General features: G+C 60.6%; 1 protein-coding gene across 3 annotated transcripts in view; it reads right to left on the bottom strand.

Moving 5' to 3' along the window:
* The window catches only part of FBLN2 (fibulin 2), a 97030-nt gene extending 81019 nt beyond the window's left edge, over positions 1-16011 (bottom strand). For all 3 annotated transcript variants that reach the window (XM_066241083.1, XM_066241085.1, XM_066241084.1), the window contains exon 1: positions 15920-16011. The gene's annotated coding sequence lies outside the window, so the exon portion shown is untranslated. The remainder of the gene's footprint in view (positions 1-15919) is intronic.
* Positions 16012-21686: the final 5675 nt, after the last annotated feature.

Here is a 21686-nt window from a genome sequence, read left to right as displayed (position 1 = left end):
GACCTCACAGGCAGGTGGGGGGGAAGGTTCGCATTCTCCCAGAAAAAAGTGCTGGCAGAGGTCACTGTTCCTTCACTGAGACACCTCCCTTCCCTCAGAGCCAGCAGGTGGACACCACACCTGAGTCCCCATCATCCTGGCTCTCACTGTTCACCTCACCCAGCTGGACCCTGAGACCCCTCCCCACCCAACCTGCTGGCCCACCCAAGCCGTTACCAGTGACTTTTCCATACAAATGGCCTGGCTTGGCTCCTGCTTCAGACTTTCCTGAAATCTCTCAAACAAGCAGCATCTGGCCTCTGTGTACCCCATACCTCTTGCTAAGTGGCCCCACACAGAGAACAAACACAGAGAAGCAGCCAGAATGCAGAGACAAAGAAATACGTCCCAAACGAAAGAACAGGAGAAATATCCAGAAAAATAACTAAACAAAGTGGAGACAAGCAAACTACCAGATGCAGAGTTTAAAACACTGGGTATAAGGATGCTGGAGGAACTCAGTGAGAACTTCAACAAAGAAATAGTAAGCATAAAAAAGGACATAGGAACTATAAAAATGAACCAGTCAGAAATAAAGGATACAGTAGTTAAAATGAATAATTTAAAGGGAGCCTGACCAAGTGGTGGTGCAATGGATCGAGTGTCCGACTGGGATGCAGAGGACCCAGATTCGAAACCCTGAGGTCACTGGCTTGAGCACGGACTCATCCAGCTTGAGTGTGGGGTTGCCGGCTTTAGCATGAGATCTAGACATGGCCCCATGGTCACTGGCTTGAAGCCCAAGGTCGCTGGCTTGAGCAAGGGGTCACTGGTGCGGCTGGAGCCCCCTGGTTGAGGCACATCTGAGAAGCAATCAATGAACAACTGAAGTGCTATAAGGACCAGTTGATGTTTCTCATCTCTCTCCCTTCCTGTCTGTCCCTCTCTCTCAAAAAAAAAAAACAAAAACAATAATAATAATAATAATAATAATAATAATACCTTACAGTGAATTACCAGTAAAGTACATCAAGCCGAGTATCAGATCAGCAGTTTGGAATATAAGGAAGCAAAAACCCCAACCACACAGTAAAAAGAAAAAAAAGTCCAAACCATCGATCTGGTGCCCGGCGCTTCCGAGACAACTGCAGGCGCACCAGCCCCCGCATCGTGGGGGCGCCCCAGACACACCAGCCCCCGCATCGTGGGGGCGCCCCAGACACACCAGCCCCCGCATCGTGGGGGCGCCCCAGACACACCAGCCCCCGCATCGTGGGGGCGCCCCAGACACACCAGCCCCCGCATCGTGGGGGTGCCCCGGACGCACCAGCCCCCGCATCGTGGGGGCGCCCCAGACACACCAGCCCCCGCATCGTGGGGGTGCCCCGGACGCACCAGCCCCCGCATCGTGGGGGCGCCCCAGACACACCAGCCCCCGCATCGTGGGGGTGCCCCGGACGCACCAGCCCCCGCATCGTGAGGGTGCTGCAGAAGAAACAAGAACTGAAAGCCTGTCTGAACAAACAATCACAGACCTTGGGGAAGGGAGTGAACACACAATACAGTGCACAGAGGTGTGTTGTAGAACTGGGCACCTGAAACCTACAAAATTATGTTACCTAATGTCTCCCCCATAAAATAAATTTAAATTTAAAAAAAGGAAAAACACAGAAAATATATAATAACAATGACAGAACACTTCCCTAACCTGGTAAAAGGAATAGACACGCAAGTCCAGGAAGCACAGAGTCCCAAACAAGAGGAACCCAAGAGGCCCAACCAGGACACGTCCTCATTAAAATACCAAAGGCTATGATGACGGAGAGAGAATCTTAAAAGACAAGAGCAGTTAATTCCCTACGAGGGAATTATTAACAAATCCCACTCCGCTGATTTGTCAATAGATGCACTTTAGGCCAGAAGGAGCGGCCAGAAATAGTCCAAGTGCTGAAAAGCAAGGACCTACCACCAAGCTTATGCCACCCAGACGGCTACCACTCAGAATCAAAGGGCAGACAATGAGCTTCCCCGACAGAAAAAAGTGTTCATCACCACCAAACCAGTGTTCTGTGAAGTGTCCAAGGGTCTGCTTTAAGAAAAAGAAGAAACAATAAAGATAAAAAATGTGAACAATAAAATGGCAAGGAATCTATCTACCCACAACCGAATCTAAAAAACAAATGAACATGCAGAACAGAAAGGGACTCACAGAGAGAGAGCGTTTTGACAGCTGCCCGATGGGAAGAGCGCTGGGGGGGGGGGGGCGGTGAGAAGGTGAAGGGACTGAGAAGAGCAGGTTGGTGGTTCCGGAACCGTCACAGGGACGTGCGGTCCAGCACAGGGAAGCAGTCAGTAATATTTCAGTAACTATGTATGGTGTGGGATGGATAGGAGGCTTATCCCAACTATCACTTACTATGTAAGTTACATAATGTCTAGTCACTGGGTGTACACCCGAAGTGGATACAATATTGCATGTCGACTATAATTGAAAAACAAATGATTTGAAAAAACAAAACCAAAAAAAGAAAGAACTAGTCTGTCCGATTCATTGGAGTATTACTTACAGCAGCCAGACACAGAAGCAGCCTAAGTGTCCATCAGTAGACGAGTGTGAAGATGTGGTGCATACACACAGTGGAATATGACTCAGTCATTAAAAAAAAAAAAAAAAATGAGGCCCTGGCTGGGTGGCTCGGTGGACAGAGCGTCTTCCCAGCGTGCCAAGGTCACAGGCTCTATCCCCCAGTCAGGGCTCACAGCAGAAGCAACCAATGACTACACAACTACACGGAACTAAATAGAACGAGTTGCTACTTTCTCTCTTTCACTCCCTCCCTTCCCCACCCCTCTCTCAAATCAAGGGGGGAATTTCTTTAAAAAAGAAATTGTGCCGTCTGCAACAACATGCTTAGGTCTAGAGGGCATTCTGCTGAGTCAAACAAGCCAGAGAAACACAAACACCATGTGATTCCACTTGTATGTGGAATCCGACAAACAAAATAAACGGACAAGCAGAACAGAAACAGGCTCGCAGATGACAGAGAGCAGTTCGAGGGCTGCCAGATGGTGGGTGTGGGGTGAGGAAGGGTGAGGGGCTTAAGAAGTACCGACTGGTGGTTAGGGAACAGTCACAGGGACGCACAGTCCGGCACGGGGACAGAGCCAGCAATGTTGTGACCATACGTAGGTTGCCGGCTGGGCACTGGTCTTGCCGGGGTGACCACTTCGTAACCGACACGGGGATGTCTGGTCACTGCGTTGTAGACGTGAAACTAACGTAACATAACATACATCAGTTGTCATTTACACAGAAAAGAATTATTTAAACAAAATACAAGAGCCGAGGTGTCCCCACCACGCGCCCAGGGCCGGCCCTGATGCAGGTCCAGCATCTCATCGACCACAACACGGAGAAGTGCAGGGGAGAGGTCAGCCAGGGGCTCGGAGAACCGGCTGACGTGTGTGAGTGTCACACGCGCCCCAGCCCCACTCACGCTGACTGAGTGAGTGAGCGTCACACACGCCCCAGCCCCACTCACACTGACTGAGTGAGTGAGCGTCACACACGCCCCAGCCCCACTCACACTGACTGAGTGAGCGTCACACGCGCCCCGGCCCCACTCACACTGACTGAGTGAGCGTCACACGCGCCCCGGCCCCACTCACACTGACTGAGTGAGCGTCACACACGCCCCGGCCCCACTCACACTGACTGAGTGAGCGTCACACGCGCCCCGGCCCCACTCACACTGAGTGACTGAGCGAGCGTCACACACGCCCCGGCCCCACTCACACTGACTGAGTGAGTGAGCGTCACACACGCCCCAGCCCCACTCACACTGACTGAGTGAGTGAGCGTCACACACGCCCCAGCCCCACTCACACTGACTGAGTGAGCGTCACACGCGCCCCGGCCCCACTCACACTGACTGAGTGAGCGTCACACGCGCCCCGGCCCCACTCACACTGACTGAGTGAGCGTCACACACGCCCCGGCCCCACTCACACTGACTGAGTGAGCGTCACACGCGCCCCGGCCCCACTCACACTGAGTGACTGAGCGTCACACGCGCCCCGGCCCCACTCACACTGAGTGACTGAGCGTCACACACGCCCCGGCCCCACTCACACTGAGTGACTGAGCGAGCGTCACACACGCCCCGGCCCCACTCACACTGACTGAGTGAGTGAGCGTCACACACGCCCCAGCCCCACTCACACTGACTGAGTGAGCGTCACACGCGCCCCGGCCCCACTCACACTGACTGAGTGAGCGTCACACGCGCCCCGGCCCCACTCACACTGACTGAGTGAGCGTCACACACGCCCCGGCCCCACTCACACTGACTGAGTGAGCGTCACACGCGCCCCGGCCCCACTCACACTGACTGAGTGAGCGTCACACGTGCCCCGGCCCCACTCACACTGAGTGACTGAGTGTCACACACGCCCCGGCCCCACTCACACTGACTGAGTGAGCGTCACACACGCCCCGGCCCCACTCACACTGACTGAGTGAGCGTCACACACGCCCCGGCCCCACTCACACTGACTGAGTGAGCGTCACACGCGCCCCGGCCCCACTCACACTGAGTGACTGAGCGTCACACGCGCCCCGGCCCCACTCACACTGAGTGACTGAGTGTCACACACACCCCGGCCCCACTCACACTGACTGAGTGAGCGTCACACACGCCCCGGCCCCACTCACACTGACTGAGTGAGCGTCACACACGCCCCGGCCCCACTCACACTGACTGAGTGAGCGTCACACACGCCCCGGCCCCACTCACACTGACTGAGTGAGCGTCACACGCGCCCCGGCCCCACTCACACTGAGTGACTGAGCGTCACACACGCCCCGGCCCCACTCACACTGACTGAGTGAGTGAGCGTCACACACACCCCGGCCCCACTCACACTGACTGAGTGAGCGTCACACACGCCCCGGCCCCACTCACACTGAGTGACTGAGCGTCACACGCGCCCCGGCCCCACTCACACTGACTGACTGAGCGTCACACGCGCCCCGGCCCCACTCACACTGACTGAGTGAGCGTCACACACGCCCCGGCCCCACTCACACTGAGTGACTGAGCGTCACACGTGCCCCGGCCCCACTCACACTGACTGACCGAGCGTCACACGCGCCCCGGCCCCACTCACACTGACTGAGTGAGCGTCACACGCGCCCCGGCCCCACTCACACTGACTGAGTGAGCGTCACACGCGCCCCGGCCCCACTCACACTGACTGAGTGAGCGTCACACGCGCCCCGGCCCCACTCACACTGACTGAGTGAGCGTCACACGCGCCCCGGCCCCACTCACACTGAGTGACTGAGCGTCACACGCGCCCCGGCCCCACTCACACTGACTGAGTGAGTGAGCGTCACACGCGCCCCGGCCCCACTCACACTGACTGAGTGACTGAGCGTCACACGCGCCCCGGCCCCACTCACACTGACTGAGTGAGCGTCACACGCGCCCCGGCCCCACTCACACTGACTGAGTGAGCGTCACACGCGCCCCGGCCCCACTCACACTGACTGAGTGAGCGTCACACGCGCCCCGGCCCCACTCACACTGACTGAGTGAGCGTCACACGCGCCCCGGCCCCACTCACACTGACTGAGTGAGCGTCACACGCGCCCCGGCCCCACTCACACTGACTGAGTGAGCGTCACACGCGCCCCGGCCCCACTCACACTGACTGAGTGAGCGTCACACGCGCCCCGGCCCCACTCACACTGACTGAGTGAGCGTCACACGCGCCCCGGCCCCACTCACACTGACTGAGTGAGCGTCACACGCACCCCGGCCCCACTCACACTGACTGAGTGACTGAGTGTCACACACGCCCCGGCCCCACTCACACTGACTGAGTGAGCGTCACACGCGCCCCGGCCCCACTCTCACTGAGTGAGTGAGCGTCACACGCGCCCCGGCCCCACTCACACTGACTGAGTGAGCGTCACACGCACCCCGGCCCCACTCACACTGACTGAGTGACTGAGCGTCACACGCGCCCCGGCCCCACTCACACTGACTGAGTGAGCGTCACACGCGCCCCGGCCCCACTCACACTGACTGAGTGAGCGTCACACGCGCCCCGGCCCCACTCACACTGAGTGAGTGAGCGTCACACGCGCCCCGGCCCCACTCTCACTGAGTGAGTGAGCGTCACACGCGCCCCGGCCCCACTCACGCTGACTGAGTGAGCGTCACACGCGCCCCGGCCCCACTCACGCTGACTGAGTGAGCGTCACACGCGCCCCGGCCCCACTCACGCTGACTGAGTGAGCGTCACACGCGCCCCGGCCCCACTCACGCTGACTGAGTGAGCGTCACACGCACCCCGGCCCCACTCACACTGACTGAGTGAGCGTCACACGCGCCCCGGCCCCACTCACACTGACTGAGTGAGTGAGCGTCACACGCGCCCCGGCCCCACTCACGCTGACTGAGTGAGCGTCACACGCGCCCCGGCCCCACTCACGCTGACTGAGTGAGCGTCACACGCGCCCCGGCCCCACTCACGCTGACTGAGTGAGCGTCACACGCGCCCCGGCCCCACTCACACTGACTGAGTGAGCGTCACACGCACCCCGGCCCCACTCACACTGACTGAGTGAGCGTCACACGCGCCCCGGCCCCACTCACACTGAGTGACTGAGCGTCACACGCGCCCCGGCCCCACTCACACTGACTGAGTGAGCGTCACACGCGCCCCGGCCCCACTCGGGGCTTCCCGCACACCCTCCGGCCTCACTCCGCCCTACGAGGTGGGCACACCCTTCACCAGAGGGAGAAGCTGAGGCCGGGAAGGACACCCTCACTGCCCAGGGTCATGTGACCCGGGCTGGCAGGCACAGGGTGCCCTTTGCTCCCCACACACCCAGCTGGGCCCTCGCCCCTCCCCACTCCATAGCCCCCTGCCCACACTTCAGGCCGTTCCTGGGGACCGAGGACAGCAGGCTGCCCCAGTTCACAGAACAGAAAACTGAGGACTGAGGGGGTTTGGTGGCCTAAAGCCAGCAGGGCCCACCTGAAGGCCAAGGCCTCCCGTGCCCCCAGGCCCCCACCCCACCAGGCCCCAGGCCCCCGGCCCCACCCCCTCGGCCGGGCAGAGACCCCAGTGTCCCCCTGGGCCCCAGCCCCGGGCGGGCGGGCGGGCAGCCCCACTTCCGCCCCAGCACCGTGACTCGGAGGCGAGGTCACTCTGGCCCACAATGCAGCCGCCCTGCCAAGGCCAGCTCCCCACCCTCAAGGAAGGAAACAGCCTTTTCCAAGGCAGGACTTCCACTGCACCACCCTCCTTGCAGGAGGAGACAGAGGCATTCCTGCAGCCTTTCCAAGCGCCGTGACGAGAAACAATGGTGTGAAATGACGCAGGGCTTGACCCGACAGGGGCCCTGGGAGGGGACCGGCCCCGGTGTATGTGAGCCCGTGGCGTGTGCGTGCCAGTGGTACCCTGTGGTACCAGGGGCGGCCCGCCCGGAGCAGGACCTGGAGGCGGACAGGCCTGGACCCCACTCCCACCCCCCTCCAACCCACATCAACAAAAGAGGCCAGGTTTTCTCCTGTCCCTGGGTCTCCCTCACCCCTCTACTTTCACAGTACAGTGCCAGTAACACCTCCTCCAGGAAGCTCTCCCTGCTGACCACCCCCAGGCTCGGATGAATGCTTCCCCGCCATCCAGAGCCTCTGTGCTCTGCTCCAGCACAGCCCTGACCAAAGCATTTCAGAACCATCTGTGTGCATCCCTGGGGCCCTCAGCATGGCCACCGGAGGGACCATGAGCTGGGTCACACCGGAGGCTATGGCCAGTGCTGTGTGTGCGAGAGCCCAAGGCCTGGCTCTCACGTCCCTGGCACGGATGCCCAGAGAGCCACTAACCAGGAACCCCAGCTGCACAAGCCTTGCCTGCTGCTCCCGGGAAGGCTGGTCAGAGCCACTCACCTTTCGGGAGCAAGGCCACCACGCCACCACGTCCCACTGCCCCATAAGGTCCTGCAGCCGGCCCCACCCTGCCCCCACAGCCAGCAGGGAGGGGCGGTGGGGGACGCTTTAAAATCTCACTCACCTCTCTGGGAATTAGGCCCTCATCACACCCACAATAAAAGAATAACACCGAAACCCCAGCCACGGCCCAGCCCCTGACCACCCCCTCGCTCACGGGGGTTCTGTCCTCCAGCGGCTCCCGGTCACTGGCACCTGGTATGACCTGTGCCTGAAGGTCCCCACTGCCCCCAGGGCCTGCTCTGGTCCCCGCCCTACATGCCTGCACCCTACTCCCAGGCCCAGACCAGCCTGTATGCCTCTCCTCGCAGGCACGGACAGCCCCGGGCACCACAGGGAGCACCCGCCCGTCTCCCCTCTGCGCGGCCCTCCGAGAGCAAGCTCTGTGGGGGCAGAAGACACTGCCCTGGTCACTGCTTTATCCCCCACACTCAACACAGTGACCAACCCTGGCCAGAGAGCTCCGCTGGTTGGAGCATCACCCGGACACACAAAGGTTGCATGTTCGATTCCCAGTCAGGCCCCGTCCAGGAACGGATCGATGTTTCTGTCTCTTTCTCTTCCTTCCTCTCTCTATAAAATCAATACATTCTTAAAATAAATAAATAAATAAAACAGAGACCTGAACCCGGCAGGTGCTCAATAAATATGTGCTGCATAAAAGAATTGAGTATCCTCGGTCCAAACACCCTGAGATACAGGGTTGGAAGCTATGGCAACAGTTTCATGGACGAGAGAACTGCACCCCCCCCCATGTTCATCACAGCCTTGTTCACAGTGGCCAAGACATGGACACAACCAAAGTGCCCTCGACAGAGGACTGGATAAAGATGTGGCACATCTGTACTATGGAACACTACTCAGAAATGATGGCATGTGGCCATTTACGGCGACATGGATGGACCTTGAGAACATTATTCTGAGTGAATAAAGCTAAGAACTGTATGATTTCACACAGAGATGGGATATAAAACTGAGACACAAGGGCATAGATAAAGGTGGTTACCAAGGTGAGGGGGATTAAGGGGAGGGGCCTTATAAGTGGGGACAAATATATGGTGACAGAAAATGAGATGAGGCCCTGGCCGGTAGTTCAGTTGATAAATTGTCAGTTCTGAGTACAGATGTCCCAGGTTCGATTCCTGGCCAGGGCACACAGGAGAAGCGCCCATCTGCTTCTCCACCCCTCCCCCTCTCCTTCCTCTCTGTCTCTCTCTTCCCCTCCTGCAGCCGAGGCTCCATTGGAGCAAAGTTGGCCCGGGCACTGAGGATGGCTCTGTGGCCTCTGCCTCAGATGCTAGAATGCCTCCGGTTGCAACAAAGCAACGCCCCAAATGGGCAGAGCATCACCCCTGGTGGGCATGCCAGGTGGATCGCGGTCAGGCACATGCGGGAGTCTGTCTCTCTGCCTCCTTTCCTCTCACTAGAAAAAATAATAAAATTTAAAAAAGAAAGAAAGAAAGAAAGAAAGAAAGAAAGAGAAAGAAAAAAAGAAAGAGAGAGAGAAAAGGGAACTCTGAGGGTAAGTTACGGGTCCAAAGGAGCCAGTGGCAGGCTGGGATCTGTCCTTGCAGGACGCCAAGGCAGGGCCTTCCCGCACCCACTGTCCCCTGCTCCAGCCCCCGCTCCCCCAGGCTCTGGATCTGTCCCAGTTTCCTGGCCAGCAAACGTGCTCTGCTCCAGGACAAACGGTGGAAACAGGCTCAGGACAGAAAGGGAAGCGCCACAGAGCCCACCGCAGGAAGGGCCGGCGGTCCAACCACCACGGGAAAAGAGGGGAGAAAGGATGGGCTCTTTCTTTTGTCCGTTCGCCAAACCTTGCGAGAAGTGACTCTGTCACCCCCTCATTGTCATCACAGTGGAAAGCTCTGTCTACCAAGCCAGGGAGAAGTCAGTGTGCTCCCCCGGCAAGGTCGGTAAAGCAGGGGGTTTAAAAAACAGCCTTCCACACGTCGACTTAAAAATGCGCACACATAGTCATCCACCAGCGTCCCAGCTGTTCTGAATTTAACGGACACTGTAGCCGCATGGCTCAAACGCCAGACCACAGGAAAGACGCAGAGTGGGAAGCGTCCCGTCACCTGGGCACCTGTGTTCCTCACCTGCCCAGGTGACCACCACATCTTGCTCCTGGTGTCTCCTCCAAGTTTGTTTACGTCCCTCCAAGCAAACGTGTCCTTCTAGTCCTCATGTTACACAAGAGGCTGCAGGCTTCACACACCACCCAGCACCCCGTCTTCTTGTCTTAATGGGCCCTAAAGATCCTGCCATAGAGAGCACACCCCACTTTTCACAGCTGCGTAATATTCCACTGGAGGCCATGCCAGCGGCCGTGTCACCCTGGCTCTCGGCCACCTGCCTGTAGCTCCATAGGATGAAGGACGGCCAACCCTCCCTGCCTGGTCCTGGTCTCGTAGCCAGGGGCGCATGTCTTAAAACAGACACCAACTCCCTCGCCTGCCGGCAGCTTTCAGCGTCCCTGCCCCTGCCTGGCTCTGCCGCCCTGGCCCATTCCGGCCCCCTCCCTTTGTGTCCCTCACACGTGCCCGCCCTGACTGCAGGTCCCACCGCAGGTCCCCACCCGGGTCTCAGCTCTGACATATCCTCTCCTCGAAGGGCCCGTCCCTGCCCACCTGGGTTCGGTTACCCGGCTGGCTTCCTGCCCCTTCACAGCCTCTATACCTGTAAGAAACGCTACCTAATTCATTTCTTTGTTCCCCAGCTCACCCGGCCTGACCCCTCCAACCAGAACAGAAACCGCACGGGAGCAGAGACAATGTCTGCACCGCCCACTGCGCCACCTCCCTAGCCCCGCCCACCCCACCCGCCTGGTCTGTGCGACTCCCGCGCTCCGCCCAGCCCGGAGCCCAGCTCCACGGCAGCTCCCGGCTGATGGAGTCCTAACCCACGTCCCTCAAGGAGATCGGGGCTGGCAGAGCTCCGCTCCGGAACCCTGGCGCAGGCTGGACGGTATCCCAGGGCCAGGGAGGGGAGAGGCTCTGGGAAGCCAGACAGGAAGGCTACACCCAACGGCCATGTGCACAGCAGGCCCCGGGACTCCATTGCCCCATCCCCACTTCAGGACCAGGGGCGCTGGAAAACCAGCAGACAGCACCGACTTCACAGAAGTGAAGACCAAAGCCCCAAAAAGGGAGGGACGGGCCCCTCCGCCCACCCTGCACAGCCAGGTCCAGCACCCCCCTCCCCGGCAGGAAAGGAACTCCCCGGGAGGTACAAGGAAGAGGCCAGGCAGGGCCACCATCCCCAAGTCCCATGTGGGCCTGAGAGAGCCGGTCTGCATTCAGTCAGTGAACAAACTTCCAGGAGAACCTTCGCTTACCTGACTTCAGCCACGTGCAGGTGGCGAACAAGAGAGAGCAGAGGGTCATGGGAATTAGGACTTAAATAACTCCGTGGCTGCCCCACCCAATGCCACCCATTGGAGATGGAGCCAGCCGGGAGGGGGGGGGGGCTCCCTCCTCTGCCTGAGCCCCACCTTGTAAGGCGTCTTGTCCACTGAGGCCTCAAAGGAGCTGACAACCCACAGCCCCCTCGTGCAAGGCAAACATCAAATGTGTAGTCCAACAGGACATACCACAGTGCCCTCAAGGTAATGCAGAATATCAACAGGCTTGGGTCTGACCAGCTGGTGGCACAGTGGGAAGAGTGTCGACCTGGGACACGGAGGACCCAGGTTTGAAACACCAGGGTCGCCAGCCTGAGCGTGGGATTATAGACATGACCTCATGGCTGCTGGCTTGAGCCCAAAGGTCTCTGGCTTGAGCAAGGGTTCACCGGCTCAGCTGGAGCCTCCCAGTCAAGGCACGTAGGAGAAATCAATCAGTGAACAACTAAAGAAGACGCACTACAAGCTGATGTTTCTCATTTCTCTCCCTTCCTGTCTGTCCCTGTCTGTCTCTCTCACATACACACACACACCTACACACAAAATTAGAGAGAGACTTGGAAGTCTTCGCCCCAGGGGTCATGGAATCACAGTGAGTGAACTTGGCCATCAAGATGAGAGCAGGAAACGGCCCCGGGCTTCCAGGACAACTAACTCCAAAGAAACTCTGCATCCCTCTGGGCCCTGTGAGATCTCCACCTCAGACCCCTGCAGAGGACACAGCTCCCCTCACTCCTCTGGGCCCTGTGAGATCTCCATCTCAGACCCCTGCAGAGGACACGGCTCCCCTCACTCCTCTGGGCCCTGTGAGATCTCCATCTCAGACCCCTGCAGAGGACACGGCTCCCCTCACTCCTCGGCCCTGTGAGATCTCCATCTCAGACCCCTGCAGAGGACACGGCTCCCCTCACTCCTCGGCCCTGTGAGATCTCCATCTCAGACCCCTGCAGAGGACACGGCTCCCCTCACTCCTCGGCCCTGTGAGATCTCCATCTCAGACCCCTGCAGAGGACACGGCTCCCCTCACTCCTCGGCCCTGTGAGATCTCCATCTCAGACCCCTGCAGAGCACACGGCTCCCCTCACTCCTCTGGGCCCTGTGAGATCTCCATCTCAGACCCCTGCAGAGGACACGGCTCCCCTCACTCCTCGGCCCTGTGAGATCTCCATCTCAGACCCCTGCAGAGGACACGGCTCCCCTCACTCCTCGGCCCTGTGAGATCTCCATCTCAGACCCCTGCAGAGCACACAGCTCCCCTCACTCCTCGGCCCTGTGAGATCTCCATCTCAGACCCCTGCAGAGGACACGGCTCCCCTCACTCCTCGGCCCTGTGAGATCTCCATCTCAGACCCCTGCAGAGGACACGGCTCCCCTCACTCCTCGGCCCTGTGAGATCTCCATCTCAGACCCCTGCAGAGGACACGGCTCCCCTCACTCCTCGGCCCTGTGAGATCTCCATCTCAGACCCCTGCAGAGCACACAGCTCCCCTCACTCCTCTGGGCCCTGTGAGATCTCCACCTCAGACCCCTGCAGAGGACACGGCTCCCCTCACTCCTCGGCCCTGTGAGATCTCCATCTCAGACCCCTGCAGAGGACACGGCTCCCCTCACTCCTCGGATGCTCCACCAGCACGTCCTGGTGCCTGCGGAGCTGAGGCTGCGTGTTGGGCACGGACCAGGCTCACAGAGCGGAGCACGCCCAGGGCCAGTGAGACCAAGCCCTTCCTCTCAGGGACGCATTGAGAAAGGGGCAAAGTGCTGGGCTTTCAGGTCAGGGCAACCCCGGTGGAAATCCCAGCTCCACCCTTGGCTTTCGGGAAGAGCCTTTGTGAACTGGGAGCCGGAGGCAGTGGCTCCCTCCCCATCTGCAGGGCCTGTGCAGGAAAGTGACCTGCAGGATCGGGGACACGACCCGGGAAGAAAACCCGCATCTGAGGCTTGGCTCTGAGGTCCTCTCACGGGGCCTCCAGGCCACGGTCTCCCACAATCGGGCTGAGCACCTGCCGCTGCCACCTGGTGCCCCTGGCGCAGGCCCCCTGGCATGCCCCTCCCGGCTCTGTCGCCCACCACCTGGAAAGAGAGGAGGCTCACTCAAGACCTCCCCAGCCACAGGGCAGACGGCTCTCCCCAGCCCACCTTCGGGTGGGCAGTGCAGCCAAAATAGCCCCATCTACATAGCAGGCTCAGCCAACACGAACAACGGTCTATGCTGGCCGGGCAGAAGCCAAGCGCGTGCACGCTGGCCGGGTGGGGACTGTGGCCAAAGCCGGCTCCGGCCCCGCCCGCCAAGCAGCAGGCTGCGGTCCTAGCATCTCGCAGAAATGTGGACCTCAAGCCACCAGACCTCGTGATTCTTCAGGAGACGACAGAAATCCGGACTTTTCTGTGAAACCAGCCGATTTTTAATGCTGGAAGCTAATTAAAAATTTAAAAATAACAACAACACGGTAAGAGCCAACACAAAGCGGGCAGGGACAGCCCCAACCAAGGCTGGCCAATTTCCACGCCGGGAGGACAATCCCAACCAAAGGTGGCCAATTTCCACGCCGGGAGGACCGTCCCAACCGGGGCTGGACAATTTCCACACCGGGAGGACCGTCCCAACCGGGGCTGGCCAATTTCCATGCCGGGAGGACAGTCCCAACCGGGGCTGGCCAATTTCCACACCAGGAGGACCGTCCCAACCGGGGCTGGCCAATTTCCACGCCGGGAGGACAGTCCCAACCGGGGCTGGACAATTTCCATGCCGGGAGGACCGTCCCAACCGGGGCTGGCCAATTTCCACGCCGGGAGGACCGTCCCAACCGGGGCTGGCCAATTTCCACGCCGGGAGGACCGTCCCAACCGGGGCTGGCCAATTTCCACGCCGGGAGGACCGTCCCAACCGGGGCTGGCCAATTTCCACGCCGGGAGGACCGTCCCAACCGGGGCTGGCCAATTTCCACGCCGGGAGGACCGTCCCAACCGGGGCTGGCCAATTTCCACGCCGGGAGGACCGTCCCAACCGGGGCTGGACAATTTCCACACCGGGAGGACCGTCCCAACCGGGGCTGGACAATTTCCACGCCGGGAGGACAGTCCCAACCGGGGCTGGACAATTTCCACGCCGGGAGGACAGTCCCAACCGGGGCTGGACAATTTCCACGCCGGGAGGAATCAGACTCGGATGTAGCCTGCCCCGCCCCTCCCCCATCACAGCTCTGGACCCGGGAGGGGAGGGGGGGCGGGGGCGGGACACTGAGGGAGCCTGAGGGGGACAGGCCCTTCCCTTCCCTGTCCAGGGATCTTCACCCCCATGTGCCTGGGGGGGAGGTGAGGCCCACACACCAGGGCTCCCTTACTCAAGGGGCCCCAGGAGATCACCAGCACCCAGATCTTTTTTTCTTTTCCTGGCCGGACAGGGTGACACCTGTTGACCAAGGCTAGCTTTGGACCCATCCAAGTGGCTGGCTATCACAAACTGGTGAGGCAAGACTCCACGACGGCCAAGGAGGAGGAAGCACCCTGCTCCAGAGGGGACGCCCGGTGGGTGATGAGAAGCAGGTAGGCTGACTGAGTCAGGGCCACCCTGCAGACTGAGGCCTCGCCCTCTGCTCCCCACGGACACCCGGGCCCCCTGCAAGGGAGCGGCCAGCCAGCAGCCTCCCCACCCGGGACTCCCACCCCACTCAGGGTAGCCTGAGGACTGTGCCCACCGAGGTGGGGCGCGTGGACGGTGCCTGGGAGTATGGAGTTATTGACATGTGTGACTGTGTGCAAAATGCACGGTATGGGGGGGCCAGGGGTGGGGGGGCGTTTGTGACTCCAAGTATGTGAGACACGTGTGTGACATGTGAGACATGCATGTGGGCCGGCCCCATGTGTGGCAGACGGCGAGTGCGTGTTAGAGATGCACATGCGGTTCACAGAAACACAACTGTTGGGTCAGGAGGCTCGTATGTCTGAGAAGCCGGTGTGCAAGGCACGCCTGTAGGAGGCAAGTGTGCACAAGAGGGCGGGGCGTGAGGTGAGTGTGAGAGAGGACTGGGTCGGGGAGGGGGGATTGCTGAGCGCGGGGCTGGGAGACCCGCGGACCGGGTGCGCCGGGCACAGGGTGCAGAACTTCTGCGGGTTCCCGGGTGAGTCCGCGTGCGGCGGGGAGCGCGCCTGGGGGCCGGGGTAGGGGTGATCCAGGATGTGTGAGGCAGGGTGTGCCCGATCTGGGGTTCCAGTCTTCCCCCGCAGGGCGAGGGACACCCGGCCTCGCACCGGAGGGGCAGTAAGGGGCAGTGGGACAGGCTGGGAGTGGGGGCGACGGCGGGACCTGGCGGATGGGGGGGGACCTTACCGGGAGCCCGCTCCCCTGCAAGGCGTCGGCCTCGCGCTGCGCAGCGGCACCTCCCCGCGGTGGGACTCGGGCGCGCGGGGCGCCGAGCCGTCGGGGCACCGAGCGCTCCAGGCACCGAGCGGCGGCGGGCGAGGGCGCGGCGCGAAGGCCGCGGATCCCGGGTGGGGGGCTGAGGGCACTCACCGTGGGGCGCTGCGCACGTCCGTCCGTCGGCGCGTCCGTCCGCGGGCCGTCGGCGCCTCCGGAGCTCGTGCGCCCGGCCTGTGCGCGGCGCGAGGCGGGGCGGCGGCGAGGGGCGGGCCGCAGCCGCTCCCGGCCCCTCGCCTGCCTCCGCCTCCAGGGCGGGGTCTGCGCCGGCGGGCGGCTGGTGGGCAGCCCGGTGCCGCTCCCTCCGAGCGCGGTGGGCCCGCGAGGCCAGGAGACCGCCATGCCGGGCACCTCGCCCCCTCCCCAGACCAGTCTGAACTCTGTGCCCCGGGTCCGGCGCTGTTGCCCTCAGCCGTGGGGCTTTGTCCCGGCCGCCTCGGCCAGCGCCAGCTTCAGTGTCCCCACATGGAAGATGGACTCAGAAATCGGCCGCTCCGGGAGGACTCGCGGGTCCCCGGTGCAGCTCTGCAAAGAGGCCGGCCAGCGTGAAAGGGTTGTGGGCAGGCCCGGCTTGGCCCCAGCCTCCAGATCGGATCCAGGGGTCCCCACACCTCGCCAAGGCCCTGCTGGCACTTGATACTGCTGCCACAGGCCCAATGGGCACCTGGTGCCCAGCCCCCCACCCCGCTTTGAACCTGTCTAGGTTTATCATTTTCCTCAGCCCACAGGTAGCTGCCTGTGACCTCAGCCAAGGCCTTGACCTCTCTGAGCCCAACCCTTACTTCTCGTGAAAGGGTCAATCCCTGGGTGTTGATGGGGAGACAGAGAACCCCATGTCATGCCCTCGACACAGGGGCACAGGGCCCACCCATCTGGTGGCAAACACCCTGCAAGTTGTAAACCCAACACATCAATCACTGTGACTCTGACCTCCACAGTCCAGGCAGGGTGGGCCTCCCATGGCCAGCTACCCACTCACCCCACTTGGCAGACTGGGCGCCTGTGCCTATAAGAGGCCCTGTGAGGAGCAGGCAGTTGACAAAGGATGGCATCTCGGGTTCTCCCCGCCCCCCCACCAGGGCCTCAAAACCCAGCATTGCCAGGTCGGAGCCAACTTTGTCCCAAAAGCACCCAGAGACAGGGCCATTGCCCCTCCCCCCCCCCAGGCCCTGCAGGCCTGGACTCTGGCATAGGGACCTGTCTCCCTCTTCCACTGTCGACTTAAGAGTCCTGGAGGCCAGTGGGGCCCAGAGAGCATCAGGATCCTGGAATTCTGTCCTTCTGTCTGCCTGCCAGTCACTCTTTGTCTCTTCTTATTGAAGTGAAATTCCTGTAGTGTCAAATTCAGCATTGTGTGAGCCTGCGGTTCGGGCCAGACAGAACATCCACAGCTTTCTCTCTTGTCCTCTCTGAGTGTCTCCCTCTCTCTCCCCTCTCCTCCCCCCTCCCTCCCTCTCACGGTGCTTCTTACTCCCCCCTCCTGTCTCTCCCTCTGGGTCTCTCTTGTCCTGAGTGTCTCCCTCTCTCTGCCCTCCTGTCTCCCCCTTTGGGTCTCTCCTGTCCTCTCTGAGTGTCTCCCTCTCTTTCCTCCTCCTGTCTCCCCCTTTGGGTCTCTCCCAGTTTTTCTGTGGATCTGTCCATTTCATTCTGTCCTTGATCTCTGACTGTCCCTGAATCGCTCAGTCCTGGGGCCACTTTCTCCAGGACCAGAGGCCTAGACCAGGTCCTCTGGGACCTCAGGACCTCCAGGACCCTTTCCCATCCCTGCTAGAGGACACATGGCCCCGGGGTTGCTGCCTCACATCTGGGCAGCAGCCGTGGGCCCCGGGTGTGCCCGCCCCAGGGGCCTCCCTGTAGCCCCGGGACACGGGGGAGGCTCCCAGCAAGCTAAGAGAGGAGGGAAGCCTCTTGCTCAGCACCACACAGCTGGGAGCCCATGAAGCCAGGAAACGCCCAGGGGCTCAGACAGGGCTGGTCACAGAGGAGCCGGGAGGGGACGCAGGGGCCCAAGCCTGGACTGGGAACCTGCGTCCCACCCACCCCAGCTCTCTGCCCACCCCCGGGTCCTGTGCTTTCGGGTCCCCTTTCCCCTGGCAGAGCTTGCGTTCCCTCGGGGCCGATGCCCACGCTGTGCCCTTCGCCTGCCCGGAGGGCCCTTCCCCTGGACCCCCACAGGTGGCTCACCCTTCCACTGAGATACAGCTGGGCAGTCACCACCCCAGCGAGCCCAAGCTGAGACCCCAGCAGAGGCAGCAACCGGTCCGCCCTCTCTGTCTGCTGAGTGTTTGTCACTAGCTGATGCTTCATGCATGTGTCAGTGACTGTGAGGGGACAGCCTGTGACTTCCAGGCGAGCCCTGTGACCTTGGGCTAGTGACTTCTGTGAATGTTTTTGTTTTAGATTTTATTTATTCATTTTAGAGAGAGGAGAGAGAGACACAGAGAGAGAGAGAGAGAGGGAGAAGAGGGGAGGAGCAGGAAGCATCAACTCCCTATGTGCCTTGACCTCGCAAGCCCGGGGTTTCAAACCGGTGACCTCAGCGTTCCAAGTCGATGCTTTTATCCACTGCGCCACCACAGGTCTTGGCCTAGTAACTTCTGGACCGTGATTTTCTCAGCTGTGAAATGGAGGTGATGACATCGGGGCCTGCTGGATGGGCTGTGGGGGAGATGACATGATATCAAACGTATCACTCATGTGAACGTGGGCGCAAGGCGTGTGCCCAATGGAGACATGATGAGTGGGTGACAGAGTGACCCCTTCTGTCAGCAGGCAGATAGAAGCCCCTGCCTCCCTCACCTGGGCATCTCCCTGCCCTGTTCTGTCCTCCCTTCCCTGCAGCTGGGGGAAGGGCGGTAGGCGGAGACTTGGCCTCACCTCGCAGCCCGCTTTCCAGGAGATGAAGCGGAGACACTCCACACTCGGCCAGCCTTCTGTTATCTGAGCCGAGAGGCAGCCGGCTGAGGCCGCCATCCCCCCGGGAGCCCTGCCAGGGCCGCTATCGCGGGCGGAGCGCACCTCACCCACCAGGAATTTGGGGCCCGGATCTGGCTGAGACGCAGTTGGAGGAAGTTCCAGGCTGATAAGTCTGAGTCAGAATGCTCAGAGTGGGCGCAAAGCTCTCCACATCAGTGACGATCTCGCCAGCGCCCCGGGCATGGTGGCTCCAGGGCTGGGGGGCACAGCTCACCTGCACCGCTTGCCCCCCGCCCCAGGTGGGAAGGAGAACGCTCACGGGGCTTTTGGGTCTGGGTAGCCCTGGGCAATCCTCTCTGGGCAGCCTTGGGGAGGTCACTGCACCTGCCCGGGCATCTGAGAATCGAGAGTAACTAATAACACCACACGAGAGTAACTTGGGGGTTAGAAGCACACCTCTGCAGCCAGATAGCCTTGCTTTACAGAGAGCCGTATCCCTCACCACCACCACCCCCACACACACACTCAGCGGGCGGCTCCGGTCCTCTGGCCTCTGGCCTCCTCTAGAGAGTGGTTCCTGCCCCCGGGGGGTTGTTCTGAAGATGTCGAGAGCAGAGTCTGCCACACGACAAGCCCTTGGTCGGATCTGTGCTGCTGTTGTTGTAGTTGTTATGGTTCGCTGCACCCAGACCCCCCCCACGTGAGCCAGCAACAGCACCCACAGTCTCCCCGCACACCTGGATACAGACAGCATGCCTCGCATGACGGGCGGGGACTCCCCACCAGAACTTCTCCTACAGCCGCCTCGCCTCCGAGGGCCGACACGACACCCCTTCCTCAGAGCAGGCTGGGCACCGGGCGCCCTTCGTAGCTCTCGCCTCCCATTGTGCGTCTGTCACAGACACAGTGACTGGACAGTGTGGGGGAGGGGGCAGCTGTCTGGCCCCGGCTGCAAAGAGACAATGTCTGGACCCAGCAAGACTCCGGGGTAGCCCACAGATATGGGAAGGACAGCCCCAGACGGTGGGCAGTGATGGTCAAGCCGCGCCGTGGCACGGCCTGCCTCCTGCTTCTCGACCGAACCCCAGGGGGCACCACCCAGACCCAGGCTCTGCAACATGGCCACTCTTGACAGCCACCTGGGACTGTTTTTTTGAAACACCAACGTCTACACTCTACTCTGGAACAATCACACATGGGTCTCCACAGGGCACAGATGGGCATTCATATATTTTTTTAAAGCCCCAGGTAACTGTCAGATGCTGCCCAGTTTGGAGAAGTCTTCTTCAGGACCCTCCCCCTGTTCTTCCAGCTGTGCCCCCCCCCATAGGCGGAGGAGTCTGTGAGACGGAGGAGGGGGGACGTGTGCCCACGTGGAGCTCATGCAGTCCCTGGACTTCCCTCTGGTGGAAGAAAACAGGGCTCTAGGATGAAGGAAGCATGTTCAGTGCCTCCAGGTAACCTCACAGGGCCATCTGGTCCCAAATGCCCCCGGGGCAGGTCACGGAGGGCAGCCACAACCCAGGCCCATAACTTGTTCAGGAAAGGGCTTATCTGTGCCTAAGCTTGGCCATGTCTCTGCATCTCAGTGAGCACACCTTGGAAAGGCTTCTTTTCGAGATCCCTGACAAGCATAACCACCCTCAAGGAAGCACATAATCTTGTTATTGTTTTTTCATTGATATTAAAGAGATAGAGAAAGAGAGAGAGAGAGGGGGAAGCATTCGTTTGTTGTTCCACTTAATTGTGCATTCATTGATTTCTGTATGTGCCCTGACCGGGGATCGAACCTGCAACCTTGGTGTTTCACAATGATGCCCTAACCGACTGAGCCAATGGGCCAGGGCTGAAAGCACCTAGTCTCACTGGCTATCCTGTAATCCAGTCGCTGCCTTGCTTTCTGCTGCCTCCATGCTGTCTTCCTGAGTTCCCCCTGAATCCCAAACGCATCAGAGAAACTGCAGACTCTCAGCGTGGGGAGTGTCTGAGACCTTGCTCCTCAGGGTGTCCTGTCAGCACTTCAACTGACATAAACTTACAAATATCCTTTACAGGTTCGGACATTTCTTACACTGACGCTGTTCAGATGCCCTGAGCCCCAGGGTCTAAGCAGGCCTCTCCCCGCTGTCACTGCCCCCAGCAGTAGGCTGCATACCGATGGACACACCCCAGGCCTGAGGCCAAGGGAACAGCTGGCCAGTGGGGAGAACGGAGTTCAGACTATAGGTCCCGCCTCTCCTGCCCGTACCCCTCAGCACCCTGCTCTTCAGCCCAGCCAGAAGCCGATTATACATCCGGAACCCCCCCCCCCCCACGCCTGTGCACCTACCGTGAACGCTGTACCACCTGGGGCAGAAACTCCAGCCACCCCCACTCTGCGGGTCGGGAAAGTCACTACAGAACTTGACCAGACCCGTGTCGGCCTGGCTAAAGACACACTCCCACTCTCCCTAGCAGCCAGGTAGGACCATGAACGTTTAAGGCCATTGAGCAGGAGCAGAAGCGATGGAGTCCGCCCCACCCCACTGGCGACCACGCGGACCCGGAGGTGGACACCGAGCTGGAGTGGACACCGGGCTGGAGTGGACACCGAGCTGGAGTGGACACCAAGCTGGAGTGGACACCGGGCTGGAGTGGCCACCTTGTGTGCGCGTGGGTGGGAGGAGTCCGCGAGCAACACGGAGCCCTCGTACCCGGCTTGGACCTTCACGTGAGAGAGAAATAAGCTCTCAAATACGCTAAGCTGTTGTCCTCTGGGATCTCTTTGTTACAGCAGCTGACCACTGGCCTCTTCAGTAGCCGCCTCAGAGGGTCCGCTGGGCAGCCTGGCACCCCACCTGCCCGGGAGTCATGGTTCAGAGCCGGGGGAGAGGCTGGCGTGGTCAGCAGCTGTGGCTCGTCCCACCCCTGCGCCTGGCTGCAGCCGCCAGCCCGAGTCTCCACTGCA

This window comes from Saccopteryx bilineata, chromosome 8 (genome assembly GCF_036850765.1).
Source record: "Saccopteryx bilineata isolate mSacBil1 chromosome 8, mSacBil1_pri_phased_curated, whole genome shotgun sequence".
Classification (NCBI taxonomy): domain Eukaryota; kingdom Metazoa; phylum Chordata; class Mammalia; order Chiroptera; family Emballonuridae; genus Saccopteryx; species Saccopteryx bilineata.
This window is presented reverse-complemented; position numbering and strand designations above follow the sequence as displayed.